The following is a 24,971-nucleotide window of genomic DNA, read 5'->3' as shown; positions in this document are numbered from 1 at the left end:
ATTTCAAAGCTCTTCCTCCTCAAGAAAATAGAAAATATTCTGTGCAGCCAGTTGACAGTAAAAAGGAAATCTCTTCCTACGAAGTTATCTCATATAAATATTAATATTCCTTATTGGCCATTACTTCCAGCATTTCATTTTCCAAATGCACTTTTTACAAACATGTAATATTATGGTCCATTACCAACCACTAATGGAGAATTTTATGACTAACTTTTGCACCAAAAACGATTATTTGCTATGTGAGGATAGATTTGCAAAACAAGATATGGTAGCATTTAAATGGCCACTTATTTTTAGAAGACTACCCTGACACTGTGGCCTAAAACTTAGATTGCCATCTCATGGCATCATTATCTCCAGGCCCACATGGGTGTCTCTTTCACTTAAGGAGCATAATGGAAGCCAATTTGATTAAAATAGGCTGTTTCTTATCATTAGGAAATTTGGGGATGGAAAAATAATAACTCGTATAATAAATACATGATTTGAAGCCACATTTATCCTCCAAGGTTATTAGCATTCAATTCTTTCAGCAACCAGGAAGGCACCAGATTTTTCTACTATATGCTCTTTTCAGGGAGAGTAGTATGTGTATTTTTAGATAGGTCATACTGAGCAAAGTGAACTGTTTCATTTAGGGTGTGAATATTATGGGGAATATTCTGTAGCTAATTTCTTCCCTTCAACACATAAAACTGTTCTTTTAAACATATTTATAATCACAATTTCTAGAGAAATACCTAAGGTTCTAATCTTGTCATAACATCATAATTCTATCTTATTTTTACTGAATATGTTGGATATGTGGATCTATTAATGTTATTTTTTAAATGTCTTTCTTTATTGACGTTGCCACAGTCCATTTTAAACATTGATATCTGAGGATAGTTATAATGTAAAAAATAATTCAGGAAAACATATAACTTACATTTGTATTTTAAAACAGTACTAAAGGAGATAGTTCTGAGTTCAGAATTCAGGTACTGAAATAGAAGGTGATAATGTTATAGAAGGTTTTTTGTTTTGTTTTGATTTTAGTTTCTAGGATTTACCCATACTTATTCAGTAAACTTTAAGTATGTAGTTTATAATTAGTCTCCTTGGAAAAGTCAAATACTATTTCTACATTGTTTAAAGTGTAAATGAGAAGGTTAAAGAAAATTATTAAATAAAATAGAAGTTAAGTGACCCACCTAAAGCTACAGAACTAGTTTGTGGCTACACAGAGAATCAAACCTAGATTTTCTGATTTGCCTATGTTCTTTTCATTACTCCTTTAAAGAGGTTAGTTTTAAGACAACTGACCTTAGTACATGGTTTAATCTTTACTTGTTAGCATGAAATAGACATCACACGATTATGGTATTGACATGAAACATACAAATCACCCAATATGTGATAATTAATCATAAGTAGCAACATAATGTGACAAACATTCATTAAGTCGCTAATTCTGTTAACATAAATATTTTTGTGAAGAGTATTCTTTTTACCTCAAGGCAGCCAAATAATACCAGTAATTAATGAGAAGTGAAACCACTCCGTGGTAAAACACTTTCAGATTTTTAAAACTAATTTTGTTATACACAATTATTCAGCAACATTATTGACAAGATTTTTTTTTCCATAGTAAAGATGGGATTCTGCTATTATTATTTTTTTTTTCGTTAGAAACATTTGCTAAATCACAAAAGTGATAAATAAGGTTATATGAGTTAGGAGACTTTTGGAAATGTAGTTCCAAAGAGAAACTTCCTACATGATGGAAGAAAAAAATGTAATTTAGCTTAGATATTTTTCTGTATGATTTGGAAACAGATAAAAGAAGATTATAAAAGCATTCCTGCATGATCTTTGGAACAACACTAAGACACGAGGAATTTACAAAGCCCTCCTCACACACATGTGACATCGTAGTCTCACTCTTCCTTCTTGGTCTCTTCACCTTCTCTTCCATTTCCTGAAATATTTACCTGCCATACATGGTCTTAAATATCACATTCTCCAAGAATCCTCCTCAGGATAATCTCCCCAAGATACCCGAGGCTGTGGGAAAGACTCTCCAATGTGCTCCTCAGGGTCCTGTAATTTGCCCAGCATTTGTCATGTGTGTTCCTGCAGTTGCCCATTTAACTGGCATTATCTCCCACTAGACTCTCCACTCTACTAGCAAAGGAGCTGGGTGTCCCACAACCTGGCCCAGAGTTTCACACATTGTAAGTTGAACAGCTCCGATTGAGCTAAAATACACTAAAGTTAACCAAGCCCTGTGTAATTCTTCCTAGTTTACATACACAGGGCATCTTTTGAAGCTCTTTGCGACTCCTTATTTCACCCATATTACAGATGAGGAAGCCGAGGACTTGTGCAGGCTAAGAAGTAGGAGGTCACACACCATAAATGGGCAGAGTAAGGAAATCCTGCCTGTTCTCTTTCCTCATTTATTCCTTCATTCAGCAGATTTGTGCTGAGCATCCTTTATGTGCCAGACATTATGTCAGAGCTGGAGATCCAAAGATAAATAGGTTAAGACCTCCTGAAGCTCTCTGCCTCGTCAGAGAAATAGACTATAAACAGTAATTATAATACAGTGTGATAAGGGCTTTCACAGAACAATGCATTCTTGTGCTGTGGGATTTCCAAAGAAGGAATAAAGATTGTGCATTTCATTTGCACTATTTTAATTTTTAATATTCTTTGAATACTCATTTGTGTCTCAATGTGTAGTATATAACCCTTCTAATTCAGAAAAAGGCAAAGGCCTGTGCAAATTAATGAAATTGTAAATATTGCAGTAGTATTTCTAAACAAACTAGTCTTCATTGTTGTTCATATTATACATTAATTTGGGTATCAGAGAAAAGTCTATACAGAGATTAATCTATGATAGTTTTAAATGGCTTGCTTAGGCAAAATTATCATCATTGTCATTTATATAACTTGAAATCCTAAGATAATTCTCAAGAGAATTACCATAAGCACATTAGCAAGAATTGATGAGTGGAAGAACTAGGTAGGAGTGCAATATGGCATGAAGATGGCTTAGGGTGAGTCAGGAACTCATGAGACTGTTCTAGAAAGCAGCTGTGTGCCTGAGTTTTGATCAGAAGCTCATCTGCTGTTTTTAAAAATCTTTTTTATTTATTTATTTTTTTATATTTTTAGAGAGAGAGAGCAAGTGGGGGAGAGGGGCAGAGGAAGAAAGAGAGAGAGACAGAAAGAGAGAGAGGGAGAATCTTAAGCAGGCTCCATTCTCAGAGCAGAGCCTGACATGAGACTCAATCCCACGACCCTGGGATCATGACCTGAGCCCAAATCAAGAGTCCAACGCTCAACTGACTGAGCCACCCAGGCGCTCATTAAAAATCTTTTCAAGAAAAACTAGTTGACTGGATAAAAAGATTTATTTCATTTTTCAGAGTTTTTAAATTATTCTTCAGAGAAAAGGAAGTAGCCATGGAAAAGAATAGTATTTAATAATGGCAATTAAAGTACTTTACTGAGTAGATGGAAAATATAGGTAAATGCCAATAAATAGCCTGAGTTTGTTTGCATTTTTTACTAATCACCAAGTCAGTCCAAATGAAGAACAAGCCATGAACACACCAGTTCCTTGAGGAAAGTGGTTTTGCCTTATTAATCTATTTCCAGTGCTAAGTATGCTGTGTTGCTCATTGCCAAAAAGATTTCAACCAAGACCAGACAACTCTGTCAACATTTTTTAATTTAGAAAGAGAATAAACGCGACACCTGGGTGGCTCAGTCGGTTGAGCGTCTGACTCTTGATTTGGCTCAGGTCACAGTCTCCCAGTTTGTGAGTTCGAGACCCAAGTGGGGCTCTGTACTGACAACACAGAGCCTGCTTGAGATTCTCATTGTCCCTCTCTCTCTGACTCTCCCCTGCTCTCTCTCTCTCTCTCAAAATAAATAACTAAACTTTAAAATAAAAAGAAATAGAATTTAAAAAAATGGGCACCTGGGTGGCTCTATTGGTTGAGCATCTGACTCTTGATTTGGGCTCAGGTTATGATCCCAGGGTCGTGGGGTTGAATCTCATGTCAGGCTCTGCACTGAGCATGGAGCCCACTTAAGACTCTCTCTCTCTCCCTCTGCCCCTCACCCTCCTTCTAAAATTTAAAAAAAAAAAAAAAAAGAGTAAACAAACCAAAAATTGAAGAGACCTAAACCATATGTGGATTAAACATAGCTCTGTTTAAAAACCTGATTTCAATTTCAAAACCCTATGAACATCAGTTGTCAGTGATTAAGAGCTAGGGAACCAACCCACTGTGTGGTTAAAAGTAGTACCTGTTTTCTACTGAAGCATCCAAACCAGTGAAAATGGGTAGAAGCCAAGAGGGCAGCCACCCCTTCCAAGCATCTAAAGAATGCACATTCTACACATTCCAGGAGCACCTCCCCCGCTGGTGACTTTGCTCAGCCCCCGGGCCATCCACCTCAAACTGCCTTGTTCAAAAATTAACAAGGGAAGAAAAAAGGAGATGCTTTTCTGGAGTTGTCCACACTGGTAACCCATTCCCTTGTAATTAGGAGGAAGCAAGTCATAAGCCCATTGTGAGAAGGGGAAAAGTGTAGACCCAGGTTTTTGATAAAAGAAGTGAAGAGGTCTATAGGGATAAACATAGTAACCCACATAGATTTTGCTAGATTTTTTTTTCCTTTTGGATGCTCTTTATAATTCTTTGGTTAAATCCCCATCTGACTACCCTCAAATGATGCTCCTATTTTCCCAGTGTAAGAATGGAGGAGGAGGTGTTTAACTGTCTTATGGCTGTCTCACCTACGGTTGACTACCGTTAATGGCTTCAGTAGTCAAAAAACCCTGCTCTTAACCAGTGTTCACAAACCATCTGTTTGCTATGCACAAATAAAGAATGTCAGGAAACTCATTCCATCCCTGATAAGCAGAAGTAGATCAGCAAAGTGCATTAGTTGTGCTATGTCACTAGTTTATACTGCTATGAAGATACCTCCAGATACCCCTCAAGGGACACTAGAACTTCATATGCATGGAGGGAACTTGCTCCCAATTTCTTTACTTTCTATCAATATCATCTGTTTTTCTTAGTAAAGTTCTCATAAAACTTTAGCAAGATTCTAAAATTTTTAAAAAATGAGCTTCACATAAAAAAATTTAATAAAGCAAGAGAATTGTACGGAAGTCTAGTAATTATCTGTATTTAGTATGATTTCACTGTAACTCATGTTTTTACATTGTCCTTACGTATTAACACCTGTTATAAAACATATTTGATCTTTTTTTTACCAGATAGACATCATGCTTCAATCTTTTTTTGAGAAAATCTTTATATTACAGCTTCATATTCTTGGGGGAACCTAATTTAACATTTAATTTTCATTACGATCATATATTAACTTGAGATTATAATCCTGCTTTTAATAATTCCTCTCTTTTCAAAAACAAAATTCCTCTCTTTTCTAAATTATAGATGTAGGAAGATGGAAGTGTGTGTTTGCCTCAGAACAAACCCTGGGCATATTTCAGTCTCGCTTTTATGTAAACATTATAAAGTACCCTAAAATAAATGGCATTTATCACTGTTTGTCATGTTGTTTGCTATTGAAAGTGAGTTTTATACTAATTCTAGTTGACTCAGATTTTTAAGGCAGTATTTTCCAGTCTGTCCTTCATATGAAAAATGGCTAATAAGACAAGTTATTTTTATGGGACCAAAAGCTAAAAATAAACTTTTCCTGAAATAGCTGTATTTCTTCATGCTATTCAAATGTATGTCCTTGGGTTTTACCTGCATGGTATTTTCCTAATACTACAGCTATGTAATCCTGAATTTTTGTGTATATATTTTAAACTCTTGGCGTATGTGCTTTTTATCATCCCTAGGTAGAATAAATTAGTACTTAAGTATCTTACCTTTACTAGTTATCACAGGAAATATAATAAATCACAGTTCAGGTCCTCTGATGAGAATGTATCTACTTCTGTTGGTCAGTTGAGAGGCATCAAGAATTAAGAGAGCATATGGGTTGCCCAGATGGCTCAGTCAGTTAAGTGTCTGACTTCGGCTCAGGTCATGATCTCGGGGTCCTTGTGTTCGAGCCCCGCGTCAGGCTCTGTGCTGACAACTGAGCCTGGAACCTGCTTCGGATCTTGTGTCTCCCTCTCTCTCTGTCCCTTCCCTGCTTGTGGTCTCTCTGTCTCTTAAAAATAAATAAACATTAAAAAAAAAAAAAGAATTAGGACAGCATATATCTGCAAAATTCTGAATAACATTGTGGAGTTGAAAGCAGTGACTTGTTAGTCTAACGTCTCATATATGCCATTCTAGGTATGACTTTGGTCTTACTTTTCATTCCTACAATGTTATTTTCCCATTTTTACGTGATAGTCTGCCCTTAAATCCCGTGTGTGTGTGTGTGTGTGTGTGTGTGTGTGTGTGTGTGTGACATGATTGCTTTTTGAAAAACAATGTAGATAGAAGAGATAAGTGGGAGAGTAAATTGAGAGTTACCATATTTTGAATGTTCTACACACCATAATTTAAAGTTCAAGAGAATTATTGTATATGCTCAAAATTAAAAATTAAAAAGTGAATATAAAATTTTAAATAATAAATGCTATATCCTAAAGCTATGCCCATAGAAAAGTGTATAAAATACTAAATATAGTTAGTCAGGAAAGAGTTACACTGAGTAGTTAACAGGATCCCACTGTCAAATTATGATTATCTCTGGCTAAATATTGTGTAACTTAATTGTGTATTTTTAAAACATTAGTAACTTCCATCAAATAGGAATTTGAGTGTGGATCCCACATAGTCATTTTTTTCCAACTCTTATCAGTAAAATTTTTATTTAAAAATTCTTAGAAAGATACAGATGAAGAGGCTTTTAGGGTTTTTTTGGCAGTCTGAGCTTTTTGGTCATGTTAAATACTATGAGTGTATAACTTTATGATACTATAATATCATTTGTCAAAAAAAAGCAGGCTTATTATTTTTTTATGTTAAAACGAGTTTTAAGGAGAGAATTCAGATTTTCAAAATTTTAAGTGGAACCACCATGCCCTATTTGTTCCCATAATAAGAGATTACTTTTGTAAAAACTGCTTTTACTATTCAAGAAATGGAAAATTATAAATCCATATTGTAAAGTAGTTAATTAAAAAGGGTTTTTTTAATAACTAGCAACTTTCATTCCCATTTAATGTATACTAAATTTAAATCAACCGTAAATTTTAAATCAAGTTTAATGTAAACTAAAAAAAAAAGTTTTGCTTTGAATTATTAAAACTAATATAAGACCCTTGTATCTTTCAAGTTTCCCTGGTCTTTGAGACTCTATAGGGTTTGCTCTGAGACCACTTATTCAAACCTTCACATTTTTGGTGTTCCTATTTTAACACTGCCTGTTAACAGCACAACATCATGCATCAATACTAGAAGGTCTTCCTTAAAATGAGTAATGATAATTTCTTCAACATGCTCACTAATATCTTTTCCTATGAAAAAAAATCCCCCCTATATGTTTATATGCATCTCTTGATTTCATATTTGGCCTAGATAAAGCTCTCTGTTAATTAACTTGTTCAGTTAGATGAAAGAATGACTTCAAGCTTTGTATTTCTTACAAATCAAGAAAAGGTGAGTATCCTACCTACATAAGAAAATATATTTACCCTACTTACTTCCTTTGGACAGTCAACTCACTTATGTGCATGCAGTGAAACCAGTTTGTATTTGATGCCTGTCTTTCAACATTGTAAAAGGCATCTAAGCTATTTATTTGATATACGTTGTCTGCATGTAGGGTTTCAAAACATAGATCGACTTAAGTGTATGAATTCAGTATTGAGAGAAAGGTAATTATAAGCATCTAAAAACTGTTTTGAAGAATGCATTGCTGCAAGGTGGCATAGCCGTGTAAACATGACACCTCCATCTTATGGAATGTACAAAAAAGGGATGGCTTCTGTGCCAAATAAACATTCTTCAATTAACGCTCTACAATATGTAGTGTGAATGTTCATAGTCTGTGTTTACCATCCTGAGGCTGCTACTTTTAATGCCTCAAAAACTGTTGCCTGTGTATATTTTCCTGGTGGATCTAGGGGTGAAGGTCTGATTACAGGCACATTTCCCCCTTGAATCTAATAAACTAAACTAAAACCAAGTGAATATGAGAAGGAAGGCCTCTTACGATGAATTAAACTGTCCTATAAGTACGGGTTAAAGAGGGCTACATGGAAACTCATGATATAATAAACTCTTTGTATTTGAACGTACAATGCTTATTTTTAATTCCATAATTAGGATGCTTGTATGTGAAAAGTTTCCTATCCAGGACATTTTTAGTCATAGTTTTTGCGGAAAAGAGTTATTTTATTTTGAGATTTTGAACAGGCATTTTAACACCCGTTATCTATTTGCAGGGAAATGATGGGTTTTCAAAATGAAGACTGTATTACCTGCTTGTCCCTTTTGCTACTGAAAGATTCAAACTCTCCCGTTATTTGTTTTGTCTGTACTACTCATTTTTTAAAAAAAATAATGCACATTCCTTTCCATGAGTTCCATTTATTTCAATAAAATAGAACATCTTAATTTTGAATAGCTGTGAATAGCCTTATGTGTAGTTCTTTGCAAAGGTTAATATTCAAATAATTATAATGGTTCTGTTCTTTATATTTATTGTATATTTACACATACTTTGAAGAAAAAAGGAATGATTGCCCATGAGATGGCTTAAGTGGTTTGCCCCCATTTTTTCAGAAATATCCCTATTTCTTCTGGCAGTCAAAATTCACATCACATCATCAGTGTACAAACCCCAAACATGATATAATTAGGCTTTCATAGAAGGACATATTTCCTGCACATTTTATTACTGATTCTATTTCATGAATTTTCCTTTTCTGGTGTCCGTGCCTTGAATTATTTTATTTTCTTTGTTTAGGTTAAACTCAGTTTTATCAGCCTACTTAGAGCTGATCTTCAAACAGTTAAATAGTTCTTTAAATATTTAAGCCTTGTTCAGTGTGCTACCTACGTGATTTATTCCAATTAAACATTATCCCATCCACTCTGAGCTGCCTGTTAGGTGGTAATAGCAAAGATCAGTCCAGTCCCATGCAGAAAAAATAGGGATGGACTTGGCAGATAGTCTGGTCAGTAAGTCTACATCAGGTGACAGCTCTTAGATCCTTGTTAAATTCACAAGTTGTTCCAGAAGAGCTAAGGCTCTGCTTTTTGAACTATGGGCAGCTGGCCTTCCTCTTGATGCATATATTACCTCTTTTACCATTGCTAGCATTTTCTTTTCCATTTATTATTTTGACCAAAGGAGAGAGGCCTTGTGATACTAGCCTTGCTGTATTCTGTTCTATGTAATATATGTGTACATATTACTCAAATCATACATGAATTAGATCCATTCTTCAATAACAATTTTAAAACCAGTATGTTCTTTCCTAATAATTTTTCTAAAAATAAATTATTTTTAAAACCAGGTAAGGCTAATAGGTAAGGATGTCCTTGGTGTAGACTCCTAACTGAGAACTAAGCAATGTTCTCTGATAACCAGGACCCAAGGTACAAAAGTTTTCTTTCATTATCAGAAACATGGCTAGTGTGACCTAAAGCTCCAAATTGTTATCACATTTATGAAATTCAATTCTCTGGCTACTCTTCATTATTCAAGTTATCTTCCCTTAGAGCTGTGTTACTGCTGCACTTTGGGAAAGACTTAAAAGATTTTCATTGCTGCAGTCACAGCTAGAAAATGTAACGGATGTAATGAAAACTCATGTAATGAATTTTGCATGTGTAAGTAGAGAAAGGTGCAAATACTTTTAATGGTTCATTATTGTTTGAAAACAAGGTCAATAAATAGGATCTATCTATATTTGTTAACAAAACACATGCCAAACTACTACCATCTAATAGTCAAACAAAGACAACTGAGTAAGAGTAACCAAGTGTTTTCTGAATTTATCACAACAGTCTCAAAAGAAAAAGAGGCAATCACACAATCAGTAGGTCTGGTGAATGAACCATTTAGTAGTTGGTTAAAAGCTGATGGAAATGATAGGAATGGCGGCAAAAAGCATCTTGAATATAGGTAGAAATAGAAGTAGGCTCAACTAGTCGAGTGTAGTAGGATTTCTGTCACCCATAGATGCATTAGCGATTGTGCGCTAGAAGGCATGGTTTTCACATTATCACAATGCATCCGCTCAGTGGATGAGTAGCGGGTGACATGGAAGTTGTCTGGTAAATCCCAAGAGGAAAATGATATAAGCCGGTGAAACAGGAGAGTGAGGAATGTGAGAGAAACATGTTTGAACCTCATGTGTTGTTAAATTTTGAAGCCCTTAGTAATTTCATCTTTTTTTATTATTATGTACCATTGTTATTTCTCCTCAAGAACAGACTGTTCCGTGACTTTTCTTTCCTATCTTCATATTTTTTAAAATAGTGTCTAACACATTTTGTACTTAATCTCAAGGAAAATTTACAGGGTTTCTTTAAATTCTTAACTCGGCATTGTTCAAGATAGGGCAAACCGTTCTGAAGAAAGGAATACAAAATTCCAGACGTGTTTGGGATACATAAAAGTCTAAAGTGCCTGGATCCTCAAGAATTGTAGGCATAGTTTAGGTAGTTGTCCTGAAAATTAGGAAGGTCAACTTTTGCCTCTTTGTTTAGAAATTCTACCTCTGTGATTTGTTCAAGATAGCCTTTTTGTGAAAAGAGTTTTGACCATACGGATTGAATGACTGAAGAAGCATTTTTTATTAAACAAGTTCCACTTTGTTCTATCGCTGCTATTCATTTGTTGTTGTACTGTATGCTCCTAATTTGTGCAATACTCAACATGTTCAATTCTCTTTAAGAAATAAACATTAGTGAAATCCTTTCACTTCTAACAATGTGATTATATATATATATATATAGTTAGTTAGTTAGTTAGTTAGTTAACAGATCTGTGTGGGAGTGTTGTCTAGAATATTGGTCAAAATCCTTCCAAATACTCTCAAGCCTACCTGAATAGGAGATGAGGAGCAGTCTGAGTAAAAATATGGCTTATATTTCTCTGCACTATTTGTTGATTTTTTTCCCTAAATAATGACTAAAAGTGAAAAGAAACTGTGAAATGTGAAATGTGAAAATGATCCAAGATATATGGGCATGTACCACTCACTTTACAATTGCAAAAGTTGGGTGTCTGAGGTTTGGATAAATTATTGCAGTACAAGTCAGCACCATTTAAAACTGGTTGGGATTATTTGAGAATCCACCCAATCTATCCCCTCCTATCCTGGTGAGGAAGTGCCCCGCTGCTGCTTCTCTTAGTACAGAAACACCAGGGTGCATAGAAGAAACCAGTAGAAGGACCCATACATATTACATTTCCCTGATTTGTTCCCTCACCACCTGTTCCTTCCCATAAGCATACATGTGTTTTAGATTGTATGTGCAGGTAGTTACTTTAAACATTATTATAAGGTCATCTTTTTTAAGGAGTCTAAATGCCTTTCATATTTTTCTTTGGTTTGTAAATCTAAAACTTTTTTGGAAGGGATATGTGATGGGATGGCATTACTACAGTTTGGAAATTTTTATTTATCTGATTTTTCATCTCTGAATAACAGTGCCCTCACATCCTGAAAATTCCACTGGCAGTCTCTATTTCTTTTTACCCCGCTAGACCATATGTACCTCAATCAAAGGAAAAAGTTCAGGCTTTTTCCTGTACTCTTTGTGCTGCGTCACATTTTCAAAACCCAGAAACTCTGTCACCACATCCAGGTGCCTAAAGCCTGGTTTAAGAAGCAGAGATGAATTGGGAAATTTTTTTCATTTCACAAAACTTGATTTTAAAACAGCGGCTAAAATAAGCCTATATCAATCTGTTATATGGAAATGTTATTTTGCATTTATATGGTACTTTTTATTTTCATTGGGCTGAGAGTTGCAGAAATGACATTCCAATCCAATGTGGTAGCTTAATGCCTTTTCAATGGTGAAACCAAAACCCCACACTGCTAAGTAGCTTGTCTGTAGTTTCAAAATGAACATGGCAGAGGCAGAATTAGAACTCAGAGTTTCTAAGTTTCAGCGCACTTTTTATCTGCTTTTTAAAATATATCTAATTCTCAAATTAGAAGTGCTGTGTGCTTTCAGAATTAATGTAGACCTCTCAGAAACCTTGTCCTGTGATACACTTATCCATACTTTTCTGTGATTTCAATGCTTATTTTCAAAAGGTTAAAAATGTTTGAAATGTGAATTCGATAGAATGCAAATAAAAGCTTCCAAACTGGTAGATTTCTTGTTTCGAGAAAATCCTCATGGGAGATTTTGGTACAAACTTTGATGTTCTACCAACTGACCTTATTCCTTGGAATAGACATACTGGTGTATTGCTAAATGTTCTTGTATTGTATAACTTCAGACTTTACCACACAGGAGAAAATAGAATATTTTTTGATATATTCTTTGAACATTAAAGTACTCAGTGGCTACTCTCAAAGTCTGCCGTGTAGAGGAAAATTATCTTTGCTTGATCTCTCATTTAATGTGTTGTCAGATCAGAAATAGATAAGCAAAAAAAGCGTTTGAGTAATAAAACAATGGAAAATTGAATGCATGAATGAAACCTATAAGCAAAGGCTCTAAAGAAATCATATTAGTTACTATGGTTCTATGTTTGAGATATTCTACAGATAAAAATGGAAAACCTCTCTCGGCTACCAGTTTTTCAGTTATGCCAAAATTACTCAGCTATTTTAAAGCATTCTAACCTTCTCATTTCTGCAATATTACACAAAGGAGGAAATGCGAATAGAGAACAAGAGACAAAAAGTATTGATTTCAACACTATTCACAGTATACCCAAATTGGAACCCCTAGAGACTTTCAGCAGTTGGGAAATAGTTAAGCAAATTGTGGTACATTCCCAAGATGAAATTTTCTACAGCTGCTTAGTTATCAATTAGACAAATAGAAGCATGCAATGAAGGAAAGAACATGAGCTTTGGGATTGGAAAGACCCATGTTTGAATCCTTGTCACTTCCAAACTGTCCAGAATACAAAGGGATCTCTGTACCCTCTTAGAAGTTCCTTGGAGGATCTTCCTGGCATGCTGTAGACTGCCCACATTTTTGGGTAGTGAGATCCAGATTCAAAAGTGTTCTCTAAGAGAGGCCTATTTAATTTCAAGAGGTGGTATGACAAACTTCAGAATCACATAGGCGAGGATCAAATTCTAGCCATTTACTAGTGGTATGACTTTGGGTACATAACTTTCTTTGAAGCTCAGATTTCCTGTCAATAAATTGCAAATGAGAAATGCCATTTACTTCATGGAGTCATTGGTATGATAAAATGGCATGATGTATATCAGCACAGGACTAGATAGAGATTCAGGGTTGGAATCCATGACAATTATTGGTATTACTGCTAGGGGGTCATTATTCTAATTGAAAAAAAAAACCCTATTCAAGAAGAATTTAGTTGGTTATTTTGCCTAAATAATTAACTCCCAGTATAAAATTAAAGACCCGTTATAACTGTGCTCCAGTCCAACTGCCTGGCCACTTTTCCTAATAGCATTCCTTGCGTAAGTCAGAGTTCTGTCACTCTCGCCAGGCCATTTTCCCAAATATTACATGAATCCCCACTTTGAGCCTCTCCTCTTTCTCTACCTCCAGACTAGATGGGGTTTTTTTTGGTTTTTTTGTTTTTGTTTTTGTTTTTGTTTTGTTTTGTTTTGTTTTTCTCTAACTCTGCCTCCTCTAGTGTCTTTCTCCTTCAAGGCTCAACTCAAGTGGAGCTTCCTGCCATGGGCCTTCTCTGCAGTGCTCGATATTAATCATCTCTTTCCCCTTTGTTCTCAGAGCATTTTGTATAAAATAGCATGCTTCACATTTTCATGCACTATAATCTTGTTTGTGTCTGACACCTCCCCTACTTATTAAGGTGTTCAAGGACAGATACCATTTCTCCCCTCATTTTGTTAATTCTGTTAGCGATGCAGTCACTTGTACACAGTGGATGTTCACAAAATACATGTCAAATTAAATTCGTGTGTGACTGAAAGCTTAGAAATAGCCTCACGTAACTCTTCTTGAAAGATGTGTACTATTTGAGGTGTCCAATTGAATGTGATTTTGTGAATTTTTTATGTATCAAATTTTCATTTATGTGAGTTTGGTTCCTAAAAAAGGCAAAAAGTATTGAGATACTTGACCCCAAATCCCTTCTTTCCCCTAACTTTATTTTAATTTATTGCACAGATATAAAGCTTATAGTTATAGTGATATTGGTGTAATGTGCCTTCTGTCTAGGCTAATTCATGGATATAGCCTTTATGTAGGTCAAAAGCTCTGCCCCTGGCTTGCTTATGGTGTTGCCTATAACATTTGGGGAAATTGTTAAAGAAATGGAAAGATAAATGTATTGACTAACATGGTGTATTTGGAAGACTTGTAGATCCACTTGAAAGAAAATAGACTCAAGATTTCAAACATAATATTTTACAATCCTTTCTTTGGAAAGGAAGAAATTTTGGGTCTTTAAAACTGATTAAGGGCGGTGATATTGGGGGAAAGAAGAAAAAAATGAAACCTGGCCCTAACATGAATGTCAGCATATTTTGATAGTTCCTAGTTTTACTCTAATTAAAATAATTTTATTTAGTAGTAGCCTGGTATGTAACTTCACCCATTGATAGGTGATATCAATCAAGCTTCCAAATCAAGCTTCACCTTGTAGGTTTTTGATTTCTCCATATCTTTGTAAATCTAGGAGCCATTTTAACAGGAAGTTACTTTCTGAGTGACTGAAAGGATTAAACTAAAAAATTATATATATATATGTATATACACAATTATATATATAATTATATATCATATATAATAATATATATAATATGATAATATATAATTGCATATATATGCATATATGTGCATATAAATATATACAATAAATAAATATACAATATATATAAATATATACATACATATTTTATAAAAAACATACACACACACACACACACACACACACACACATACATACATTATATATACTTGTAGTCTTTTTCTTTCCCAAAGAATTTATACCTGAATTAACAGTCTATTCCTTCCTGACCTCCAGATTTTGGCTAAACCCTTTTGTATAAACATTCGAAAATGGTTCATGATATTCAGCTTTCTGACAAGGGGTCCATAGATCTGATAATCCTGTCAAAGAATCAAAATGTTTGATCATAATCTTACGGTCGTCAAATATTGATTACTTTCTCAATATTTCATATGAAGGGAATATTACCAATATCCAAAGCTGGGTAGAGAAGTGACTGGACCGGCCAGATTCTGACAGAGAAAACCCATCAAAATTTAAAATTCCAATGTCAGAGTACACTTTCAAAAATCTTTATTCCTGATTATATGCAGTGGTGAGCTTAAAATTTAAAGATAAATCCATCATATTTTGCTAGTGAATGTAACATCCAGTTTTCTTTCATCAGACATAGAGAAGAAATTGTTTAAATACTACATATTTTTTATATAGAAAAGAGACAAATTAGTTCATGTGTAATCATAACTTGGAAGTATTATTTGAGTCAAGAAGGTTCTAGAACATGTGTGGAAAATCATCTGGTCTTATGAGCTCTTTCTCTGTTTCCCATGGCGCTTCTCCTGCCTCATATCCCTGCATTCTCCTTACGCTCATCTTTATGTGACAAAACTGGATTTCTCACCCTTCCCTGAATGTGTGTTCTTATAACTTCCCACCTTACCACATTTCAAACCACTTTTAAATATGTAAAGTTCTACCATCTCCCCATAGAGACTGGATGAAACTTGGCTACCATTGCAAATGAAATATACATATAAGCAAATAACTAATATAAATAAATGCCGCCTAGATGATTAAAAAATCAATTATTAGGATTTTAAAAGCCTTTGTTAAATTACAACTATAATTCTTCTGGCTATTTTAATGGTAATTATATTTAAAGACATACTTTTAAAATGTATATCGTGACTGTCTAAACAGCTAGTCCAAAGAAATTAAAACTATTATTATCACACAAGATTGTATGTAATATGCTTAACAAAGGATTTGGAATATTGATGAATATCATGTCTGGCTAGTACTTAAAAAGAGTCAGGCTAATATCAATGGACAAAATAATCCTTTAGCATAATAAAAGCAAAATTCACAAATGGGCATTGAATTTTTGCCTATTTTAGACCTTTATAGTCTAACCAGCTCAAAATTCAATGAAAAACCCATTCTTAGTTCTTGATGACGAACGAGGGATGACAACATTTTTGGAGCTTAACAATTCATAATGACACAGATAGGGCATTTTTTTATCAAGTTTTCCTGAATCACTTACAAATATGTATTTTATAACTAAAATGTTGAAAAATTGTGAGACAAGAAAATGGGTAAAAAATCACAGTTTGATAGTAGTAGGTAGATCTAAGTAAGGAACTATTTCTATTACCCTGAAATTCTTAAAGGGAATCCTCATGACTAATTCATTTTTTATTAAATTTAGTTGTAAGCTGGGCATATTACAAGCTATCATCAGTTAGGAAACACCTAAGACAAATTACTTTCTAATAAGAACTTACCCCCCCTCTTATTATCCAGTTGAAATTATTGTGGGAAGTCTATTTTTTTTGTCTTGTTATGAACAAGTGTCTGTGGAACATGAGAACTTTTCACGCTATTGGTACAGGTGATTTTCTCTCACGGCTTATGAATATTTTTGGATATTTTTTGTTTACAAATATAATGTTCACTTGTATAAATGTGAATATATATGTGGTAAATATGTCATATGTTACAGATATTTTAGAAACACTGCACACTTGAATCAATGTATAGACATCACAGATCACAGGATTCTGGGAAACATATGAATTTAAATAACTAAAATGTTTATAAATAGCACTGGAAACTTCAGTCATGTGAATTTCCTTATGAAGCCTGCTTTAATATTGCAGTAGGGAACAGAGTGTGGGAGTTGCCTAATTTTAGACCTATTTTAAAACAATGAGAAATTTAACCGGTTGCTTAATTTTTAATGATGTATTCATAAAATTAAGCTATGTCCATTAAAGAATTTTTTCCCATAAAGTTAACTTTCCCTCTACTCATCAAGAATATGATGTAGTCGATTCTGGTTATTTCTAGATTTAGTGGTCGATATCTAAAAAGGGACAGATAATTGTTGTTGTTGTTTTTTAATAGTGTTCATCCCCAAAGTGATGAAATTAAAAAAGAAAATCTAGGATTTTACATTTCAGGAGCAATAGGAGAAACAGACATATATTGGGATTTCAAAAATTACCTATAAGAATGTGGGCATTTGAGCTGAAAGGGACATTAGATGTTTATTTTACAGGGATCTATACAGTTACATGCCTTCCTCGAGGTGCCACGGCCAGTCAATAACCAGTAGAGGACAAGAGGGCAGATCTCCTGCCTTTTGGTTAGATTCGATTTTCTCTGATTCCGAAATTCTTAAAATCATAAATGTAATCCTCATGACACTGAATATTGTATTATTTATTAAATCACATTTCTAACTGTTCCAGACTATTTTTCTATAGCCTTTGTGTACAGTGACACATAAAAATCAGGCATATGTTCACCAAGTGAATGAACTTATATACACCTTTATGTGAATTCAACATCTAATGGGGAATTGCTCCTTACTATGAGAACACCATCTGTCATTCAGTAAAAACTAAAAGTATACTTTAGTACTATTTGTTTTTTCACTTATATTTATTTTTTTAGAGATATAATTCATAAGAAAGTTACTGACTCTTCCTCCACTGTAATTGAAATAGCCACACATTTGCATAAGACGGCTAAGGAAAATAACTTGTTTACTTGTATATAGACTTAACCAGAGAAGGAAGAACAAAATGTATTGGTGCTTAGTTTGTGTACTTTTTTTTTTTTTTAACACAAGAAAAACTACTGAGAAGTTTGGCAGACCTATACATTCGTTTTCCCAAGATGAATTATCTTTGTGATGGCTTTAGTGAAGAAAATGATGCATTTGAATCGATATATTGTGTGCAATTTAAATGCCAAGCTACATTTATTCTTCTGGATTTTTATTTGCTCTTAGTTTATCCAACTTTTGTAGAAGGCTCTTTACATCAAGGGTTGGCTGCATCAGTTTTTGTTTTGGGAATGTCAGCTTCTGCCCTGGGTGCGCATATACGCTTCCAGGACGGAGCACAAGTATCTGCTACTCTTGGGTTTCTTTTCTATGCCAGAATCACCTCCCTGGAATACCTCATGTGGAACATTCCTAATCGAGGTTTGTCTCTCCCAGGACTCTGGCTCCTTAGGGATTTTCCTGCCTGGCTTGATGGGGGTGTTCCTGCTCTGCTTTCTTTCGGATAGTGTTTCTCCTTTATTTTTATCTAAATAGAGGATTATATTAGCTAAACAAGATTAAACTTGAGATATGAGTAGGTACATTTCTGGTATCTGCTTTTGTTCCAGGTCTGTGTAGTCCATGTTTCTGCATGTAACATAATGTTTTAATGTAACCATCTTTAAATAGCTACAACTCTTATGAAAAGTTTGGAAGCACCCTAAGCAAGTTGTTTGAAAGAAACAGGCATTTAAGTGCGTAATTCAATTAGCAACTCATAAAGTCTATACAGATGAGGATGCAAACAGCCTTTATAAGAATTAATTTCATGAAACGAACGTTTTGTAAAAGTGAATCTGGAGTCTGTAGATCCTTAGGCAAATCTTCAGTGTCGGTTGAATTTATTTAAAGAGCTTTTCTGGTCACCTTTGAACCTCAATGATTTCTCCAGATGTACAGAAGTGAACAATGTAAAAATCTTGCTGTTTCAGCAGAACTGATTCCAGCTGGCTGGGAACTGGATCTGCAAGTCATTGGTTACAGCTGTGTTTCGATTTATGCGATGGTTGAAAAAATAAATTACCCGATTAGATGGCTAGAAAGAGGACTCTTTGTTTAGCCCTTGTGTGGGGACTGAAAGTGTTTATGGTGCTGTTTTCTACGCAATCTTTGCAAAGTAAGCTGGACAAATAGACTTATTCAATGCTCCTAAGAAATGTTGCATATTCAGCTTCAATTCTTTGCTAAAGAAACTATTTTTTTCTATAATGCTGTCATCTAGCAAATGTTTTAAAGGTTTAGTAGTATTTAAGAGAACCAGTAAGTTTTCTGTCCTACTGCAGTTAGTAATGGAAAAGTTGTTCTTTTTTGTTTAATGTGTACTTTAAAACATGTCTTTTTCCAGCACAGGAATGGAAATATGTTTCTCCTAAATTCAAAGTTCTATAATGGCAAAGTATCTAAACATAAACTCTAACCCTTTTCCTTAATGGGTTATGGCTTGTGGCACATAAGAGAAAATAAATTAATTAAATTGCTAAATAAAGAAATATAATCAAGCATGACTGCAAAAAAGTTGACAGGCCTGTGGGCCATTTGGGCTAGGAGGGTTTTGAATTTTTGTAAATAGTTACTTTGTTACCAAAGTAGAATTTACAGGGTAGGAAGGATATTAAATAGCATGTAACTTTTCAGGACAGTGAAAATCAAAGTACTAGTAACTCCTGGAGGTTTAGAGTACAGTGTCTTACAAAATACCCTCCTAAGTGTATTAATATGCCAATATAACACTGTTTGAAGGTTTGTTTTTAAGTTTGCTTATTTATTTTGAGAGAGGGAGTGATAGTGGGGTAGGGGCAGAGAGAGAATCCCAAGCAGGCTCTGCACTGTCAGCCCAGAGCCCAAAGCGGGGCTTGATCCCATGAACTGCGAGATCATTATGTGAGCTGAAATAAAGAGTCTGATGCTTAACCGACTGAGCCACCCAGGCGCCCCTGTATAAAGGCTTTTTTTTTTAACTTATTTTCCAAGGCAACTTAAAGTGGGTCCTCCAGTTTCTTGAAGTGACAAAGAAGCTGTCAGGACCAGTGGACTATTTGCAGCTCAGCCGGTTGCACCAAGGCAGTAAAAAAAATGAATGGGTAGATGGCTCTGGAAAAGAAGGCTACAATGATATGTTTTCAAACAGACACTGGTTTTCTAAATGAATTCAACATTTTTAAGAAAAAAATTTTCCCTAATACTTTGTAAAATCCTGAAAAGGGACAGAATTTTCGCATGAACTAGAAGATGAAGCCAAGCACTTGATCAGGTGATATAATGCCCACCAAGTTCAAAAGCAATTCAGTGTGGGGAATATCCAGAAATGTATTATTTTTTACCCAAGACAATAGGTGATTCTTTCTCCATTTCCTTTCTTTTTTTTTAATATGAAATTTATTGTCAAAATGGTTTCGTACAACACCCAGTGCTCATCCCAACAGGTGCTCTCCTCAATGCCCATCACCCACCCTCCCCTCCTTCCCTCAACCCATCCATCAACCCTCAGATAGTTCTCAGTTTTTAAGAGTCTCCTATGGTTTGGCTCCCTCCCTCTCTAACTTTTTTTTTCCTTCCCCTCCCCCATGGTCTTCTGTTAAGTTTCTCCATTTCCTTTCTTAGGCTAAGATATATCTTATGGAATTTGGGTGATGCAGAATGAATAACCATAAAGTATCCAAAAAGAAGCAAAGGTGGGATTGATCTGCCTTGACTTGTCAGACGGTTTTGCTGTGTCAGGCTATTTCCTTGATCAATGAAAGTGTACCCTCAACCCTTAACAAATCAATACAATTGATTGGAAAGAATGGGAACAAAGCATGGGAATGCAGGATACACTTGAACCTTCACTGTTCAGAAATATTTAAATGGGGTTCATCATGCCTAGAAGCATTTTCCTCTGCTCTCAGGTAGTGGAACCTTCTTCAACTTCTGTGGAAAACCTATGTAATAACATTTGAGGGTATAGCATAGTGGCATTCTTCATGAAAGAATAGGTTTTGAAAAGTTAAATTTGTCTCACAGTATTTATACTTCTAAAAATATATTAATCCAGAAACAATTTTTGTCATTGAGCATATAAATAACAAAGTGAAAATTCAGTCTTGAAAAGAATATGTATGATTAAATGATAATGGGTTTCAAAAATATACATTATTTTAATAGAAAAAAATTAAGAAAAGAAATAAAAGTATAAACAAAATACATTTTTAATCATTATTGCTCTATTTTACCTATTATGATCAATAGATAAAGACTTTTTCTTTATGATGAAACAAACCATATGAAATCAGCATTTTTTTTCATATTAAGGGAAACTCTAAAAAATATAGAATATGAATAATTATGAGCAATCAGAATAATAATTATCCATTAATAAGTTTATTCCACCCAAATTAAGCAGCATTCACAATGTGCACTTTGAAAAGACAAAAAGATGTCTTAAAAGTTTTTGATAGTTGACAGAGTTTTAAACCTATGATTCACCTGAGTTTCTGATTTTTTAAAAGAATTTTTATTTATTTTTGAGAGAGAGAGAGAGCATGAGCAGAGCAGGGGCAGAGAGAAAGACACAGATTCTGAAGCAAGCTCCAGGCTCTGAGCTGTCAGCACAGAGCCTGACACAGGGCTCGAACCCAGGAACTGCAAGATCACCACCTGAGCTGAAGTCAGATGCTTAGCAAACTGAGCCACTCAGGTGCCCCTGATTTTTTTACTTAAAACTTCTAAAATCTACTGAAGGAAGTTTTATAAACTGACGTGTTTTAGCCTAACATGTTGAATGCATTATTAAAGCTGAAATATGTCTATTTGATCCATTAATCAAAAACATTTTTTATCTATATAGGTTAATTTTTAAAAATGAGTTATCCAAGGAAACTATGACTTCTTCTCCCTAGTGCATGTACCATAACAGTATGTACACATTTTTCTAAATCTTAGAAAATTGCTACCTCCCTAGTTCTAAAATGAGAATATTTTATATATTTTTTCAAATAAATAAAAATTTAAATTTAAATAGGGTAAACCACATAAAATATCTAATGCAACATTTTAACATTAGCATATTATGCAGCTAATATGAAATGATACATTTTTTAAATTTATTTATTTATTTATTTATTTATTTATTTATTTATTTATTTGAGACAGGGAGAGAGAGGGAGAGAGAGAATCCCAAGCAGGCTCCACTCTGTCAGTGCAGAGCCTAATATGGGGCTTGAGTCCAACCGTCGTAGCTGACCTGAGTCGAAGTCAAGGCTTGCGTGCTTAACCGACTGAGCCACCCAAGTGCCTCAAATGATACATTTTTGAGACTTAGTTGTTAGGTGAGATATCACTGGGACATAAAGAAGATGTGTCATTGATCTTTCTAGAGATAGATGCTACAAACAGTACTATGAAAATCAAATCAGATAATTATGTATGCAAATATCTAAATAGTAAGTAGTAATGACTGACATGTGTTTCCAATTTTACTCCCCTTCCATTGCACAATATTTTAGAGCTGAATTAGGCCTTGGTGATTAACCTAGTATCCCTCCTAATTTTAAAGATACAGGAACTAGGGTTCTGAGAGTTAAGTGACTTATCTGCGACCATAAACTTTATTATTTACTAAGTTGGCACTAGACCCAGTTTTCTGACTCATAGATCAGTTCCCTTCCCATTTCCCAACTCTGTTTCAAAGTGTTGTGTGTAGAACATAAGGAAAACAGTACTTTTTTAGAGTAACGTTAGCTTAAACATAAACTATTATTGCTTCTTTGCCATAATGTTCAAGCTCTAAAGAGGACAGTAATTCTGAAGTCATTTGATACCATTTAAATCCTTTCTACTCATGTCCCATCTTAAAAAGCCAGGATTAATTCTGTTCTCTTTCACCTGCTAGGAAACACATCAACACAGCAGAAACGTTGTTTTATTATTGGTATGTATCCTGCTAACTATTGAAAAATACTCTTCCAGATTTACATATAATTTGATATGGCATCATTTTTTCATGGTATCCAAATTGCCTCTCATTGTCATACCTGTTTTTCTTTTTTTTCTGCCTTTTTCATGAAAGACGGATACTCCACCAGCATCCTCAAGACCTATTTCTATTTGGTCCTTCCTGTGTGTGGCTGTACAACAGTGGCTATTACTGCCACTTTCCCTTCAAGGCCTCCCTCAAGTTCATGTTCTTGCTCTAATTACCCCGTCTCAGACAAGCTTTCCTCAAGTCTCGTCTCACTGGTGTGGCTTTGAATGGGGTCCCCTTGTGGATATTGATGACAGGCTGGATCCGCAAGGGGTTGCTCACTTGAGGGAAGCAGAGGCAGGGAAAGGAAGAGGGAAAGAAAGAGAGAGGGAGAGAGATTACCACAGAGAGTTACCATCATACATTTCTTCACTAGAAGAATGAACATTAGATTTCATGTACCAGCAACTAAAGGATCACCCCTGAAAGGAAATCTGTGTGATTATTTTTCCATGTCAGTTGTAATGCTCTGTGCTTATCAAAAGAGAGTTAAAAAAAATAATTCCAGGTTGACAAATAAACCTTTCGCATCCCAGTCAAAAGTGTCTGAGTTAAGCACTGAATCATCCTCTAGTAGTCCAAATACTAAACTTTGAAAGGAAAATGTAGGTCAGATTTTTTTTTTCCTGGTTAAAAACTAGCTATATCCCTCACCATAACATTTTTAGAGTAGTAATTCATATACATTTGTATTTTACTATATTTTCATTTTGTTTTGGATAATTAGTTCTAGAATCTGATTGGTAACTCAAAATTACCTAAACTAGGTCTGCACACACGCACGCACACACGCCAGTTTTGTGTTTGTTTGTTTTTGTCGGTGTTTTATTCAGTAGAAAATTCCCAACCAGATCAACATTGTGTATTGGCATCTGATTCCTGTCTCCCCTACACTTTAATTACTATTTGTTTTCTCTTAAAAAAATATAAACTCTAACCATAGTTGTTGCTGCTCTTAACTGCTATTCCTTCCTTATATGATTAGGATTTTTAAAAATTACTTTTTCTCTGGATTTTTGTTACTACTATTATATCCCTTCTTTATTGAAAACAGAAATATGTAAGATATGTTGTTTGACACAAAGAAAGAGCATGGTTCTCATATCGGGAAAGGTTAGACAAATCAGCATCTGTCAGATTTATTCAGAGGCTTCAGCTTGAGTGTTTTGTGTGTGTCTTCTAATGGTTTTGTTACCAACTACCTTAGAGTCATTTGCAAGAAAACCCCTCCCCGCAATTAATCTTGCATATTTCAAAACTATTAGTAAACAAAAGCACTAGATGTTCTTCAGTTAGAAGAAATTTAGATGCTTAAGTAGATCAGTATAGATTCATTCTCCAAAAATAGACTGGAAAGGGGGTGCCTGGATGGCTCAGTCGGTTAAGCCTCTGCCTTTGGCTCAGGTCATGATCTCGTGGTTCGTGGGTTCAAGCCCTGCATTGAGCTTTCTGCTGTCAGCTCAGAGCCCGCTTGGAATCCTTTGTCTCCCTCTTTCTCTGCCCCTCCCCTGCCTATACTCTCCCCCTTTCAAAAAATGAATAAACGTTAAAAAATTAAAAAAAAAAATAGACTCAAAAGAAAGTAGTGGGACCCAATGATCAGTTATGTATAAACTTTTCACAAAGACAGTTTAAGTCAGCCCATCCAATAAAACTTTCTGCAAGGGTGGAAATATTCTATAGCTGCATTGTCCAAGATGGTAACCACCGGCCATGTGTGTTATTATACATTGAAATATGGTTAAGGCAACTGAAATTTTACTTTTACTTAATTTTAATTTAATAGGTACATGTGGGTGTGCCTGAGTGGCTCAGTTGTTTAAGCATCTGAGTTCCACTCAGGTTATGATCTTGTGGTTCGTACCCCTCATTGAGCTCTGTGCTGACAACTCAGAACCTGGAGCCTGCTCCAGATTCTGTGTCTCCCTCTCTCTCTCTTCCCCTTCCCCACTCATTCTCTCTCTCTTTCTCTCTCTCTCTCTCTCT

General features: G+C 34.8%; 1 long non-coding RNA gene across 1 annotated transcript in view; it reads left to right on the top strand.

Annotated features, from left to right (window-relative positions):
• Positions 1–24,971, top strand: part of LOC106973109 (uncharacterized) — a 159,152-nt gene that overhangs the window by 128,858 nt on the left and 5,323 nt on the right. The window lies entirely within an intron of this gene.

Source organism: Acinonyx jubatus, chromosome C2 (genome assembly GCF_027475565.1).
Source record: "Acinonyx jubatus isolate Ajub_Pintada_27869175 chromosome C2, VMU_Ajub_asm_v1.0, whole genome shotgun sequence".
Classification (NCBI taxonomy): domain Eukaryota; kingdom Metazoa; phylum Chordata; class Mammalia; order Carnivora; family Felidae; genus Acinonyx; species Acinonyx jubatus.
Note: the sequence above shows the minus strand (reverse complement) of the source record. Positions and strands in the feature narration are given on the sequence as shown.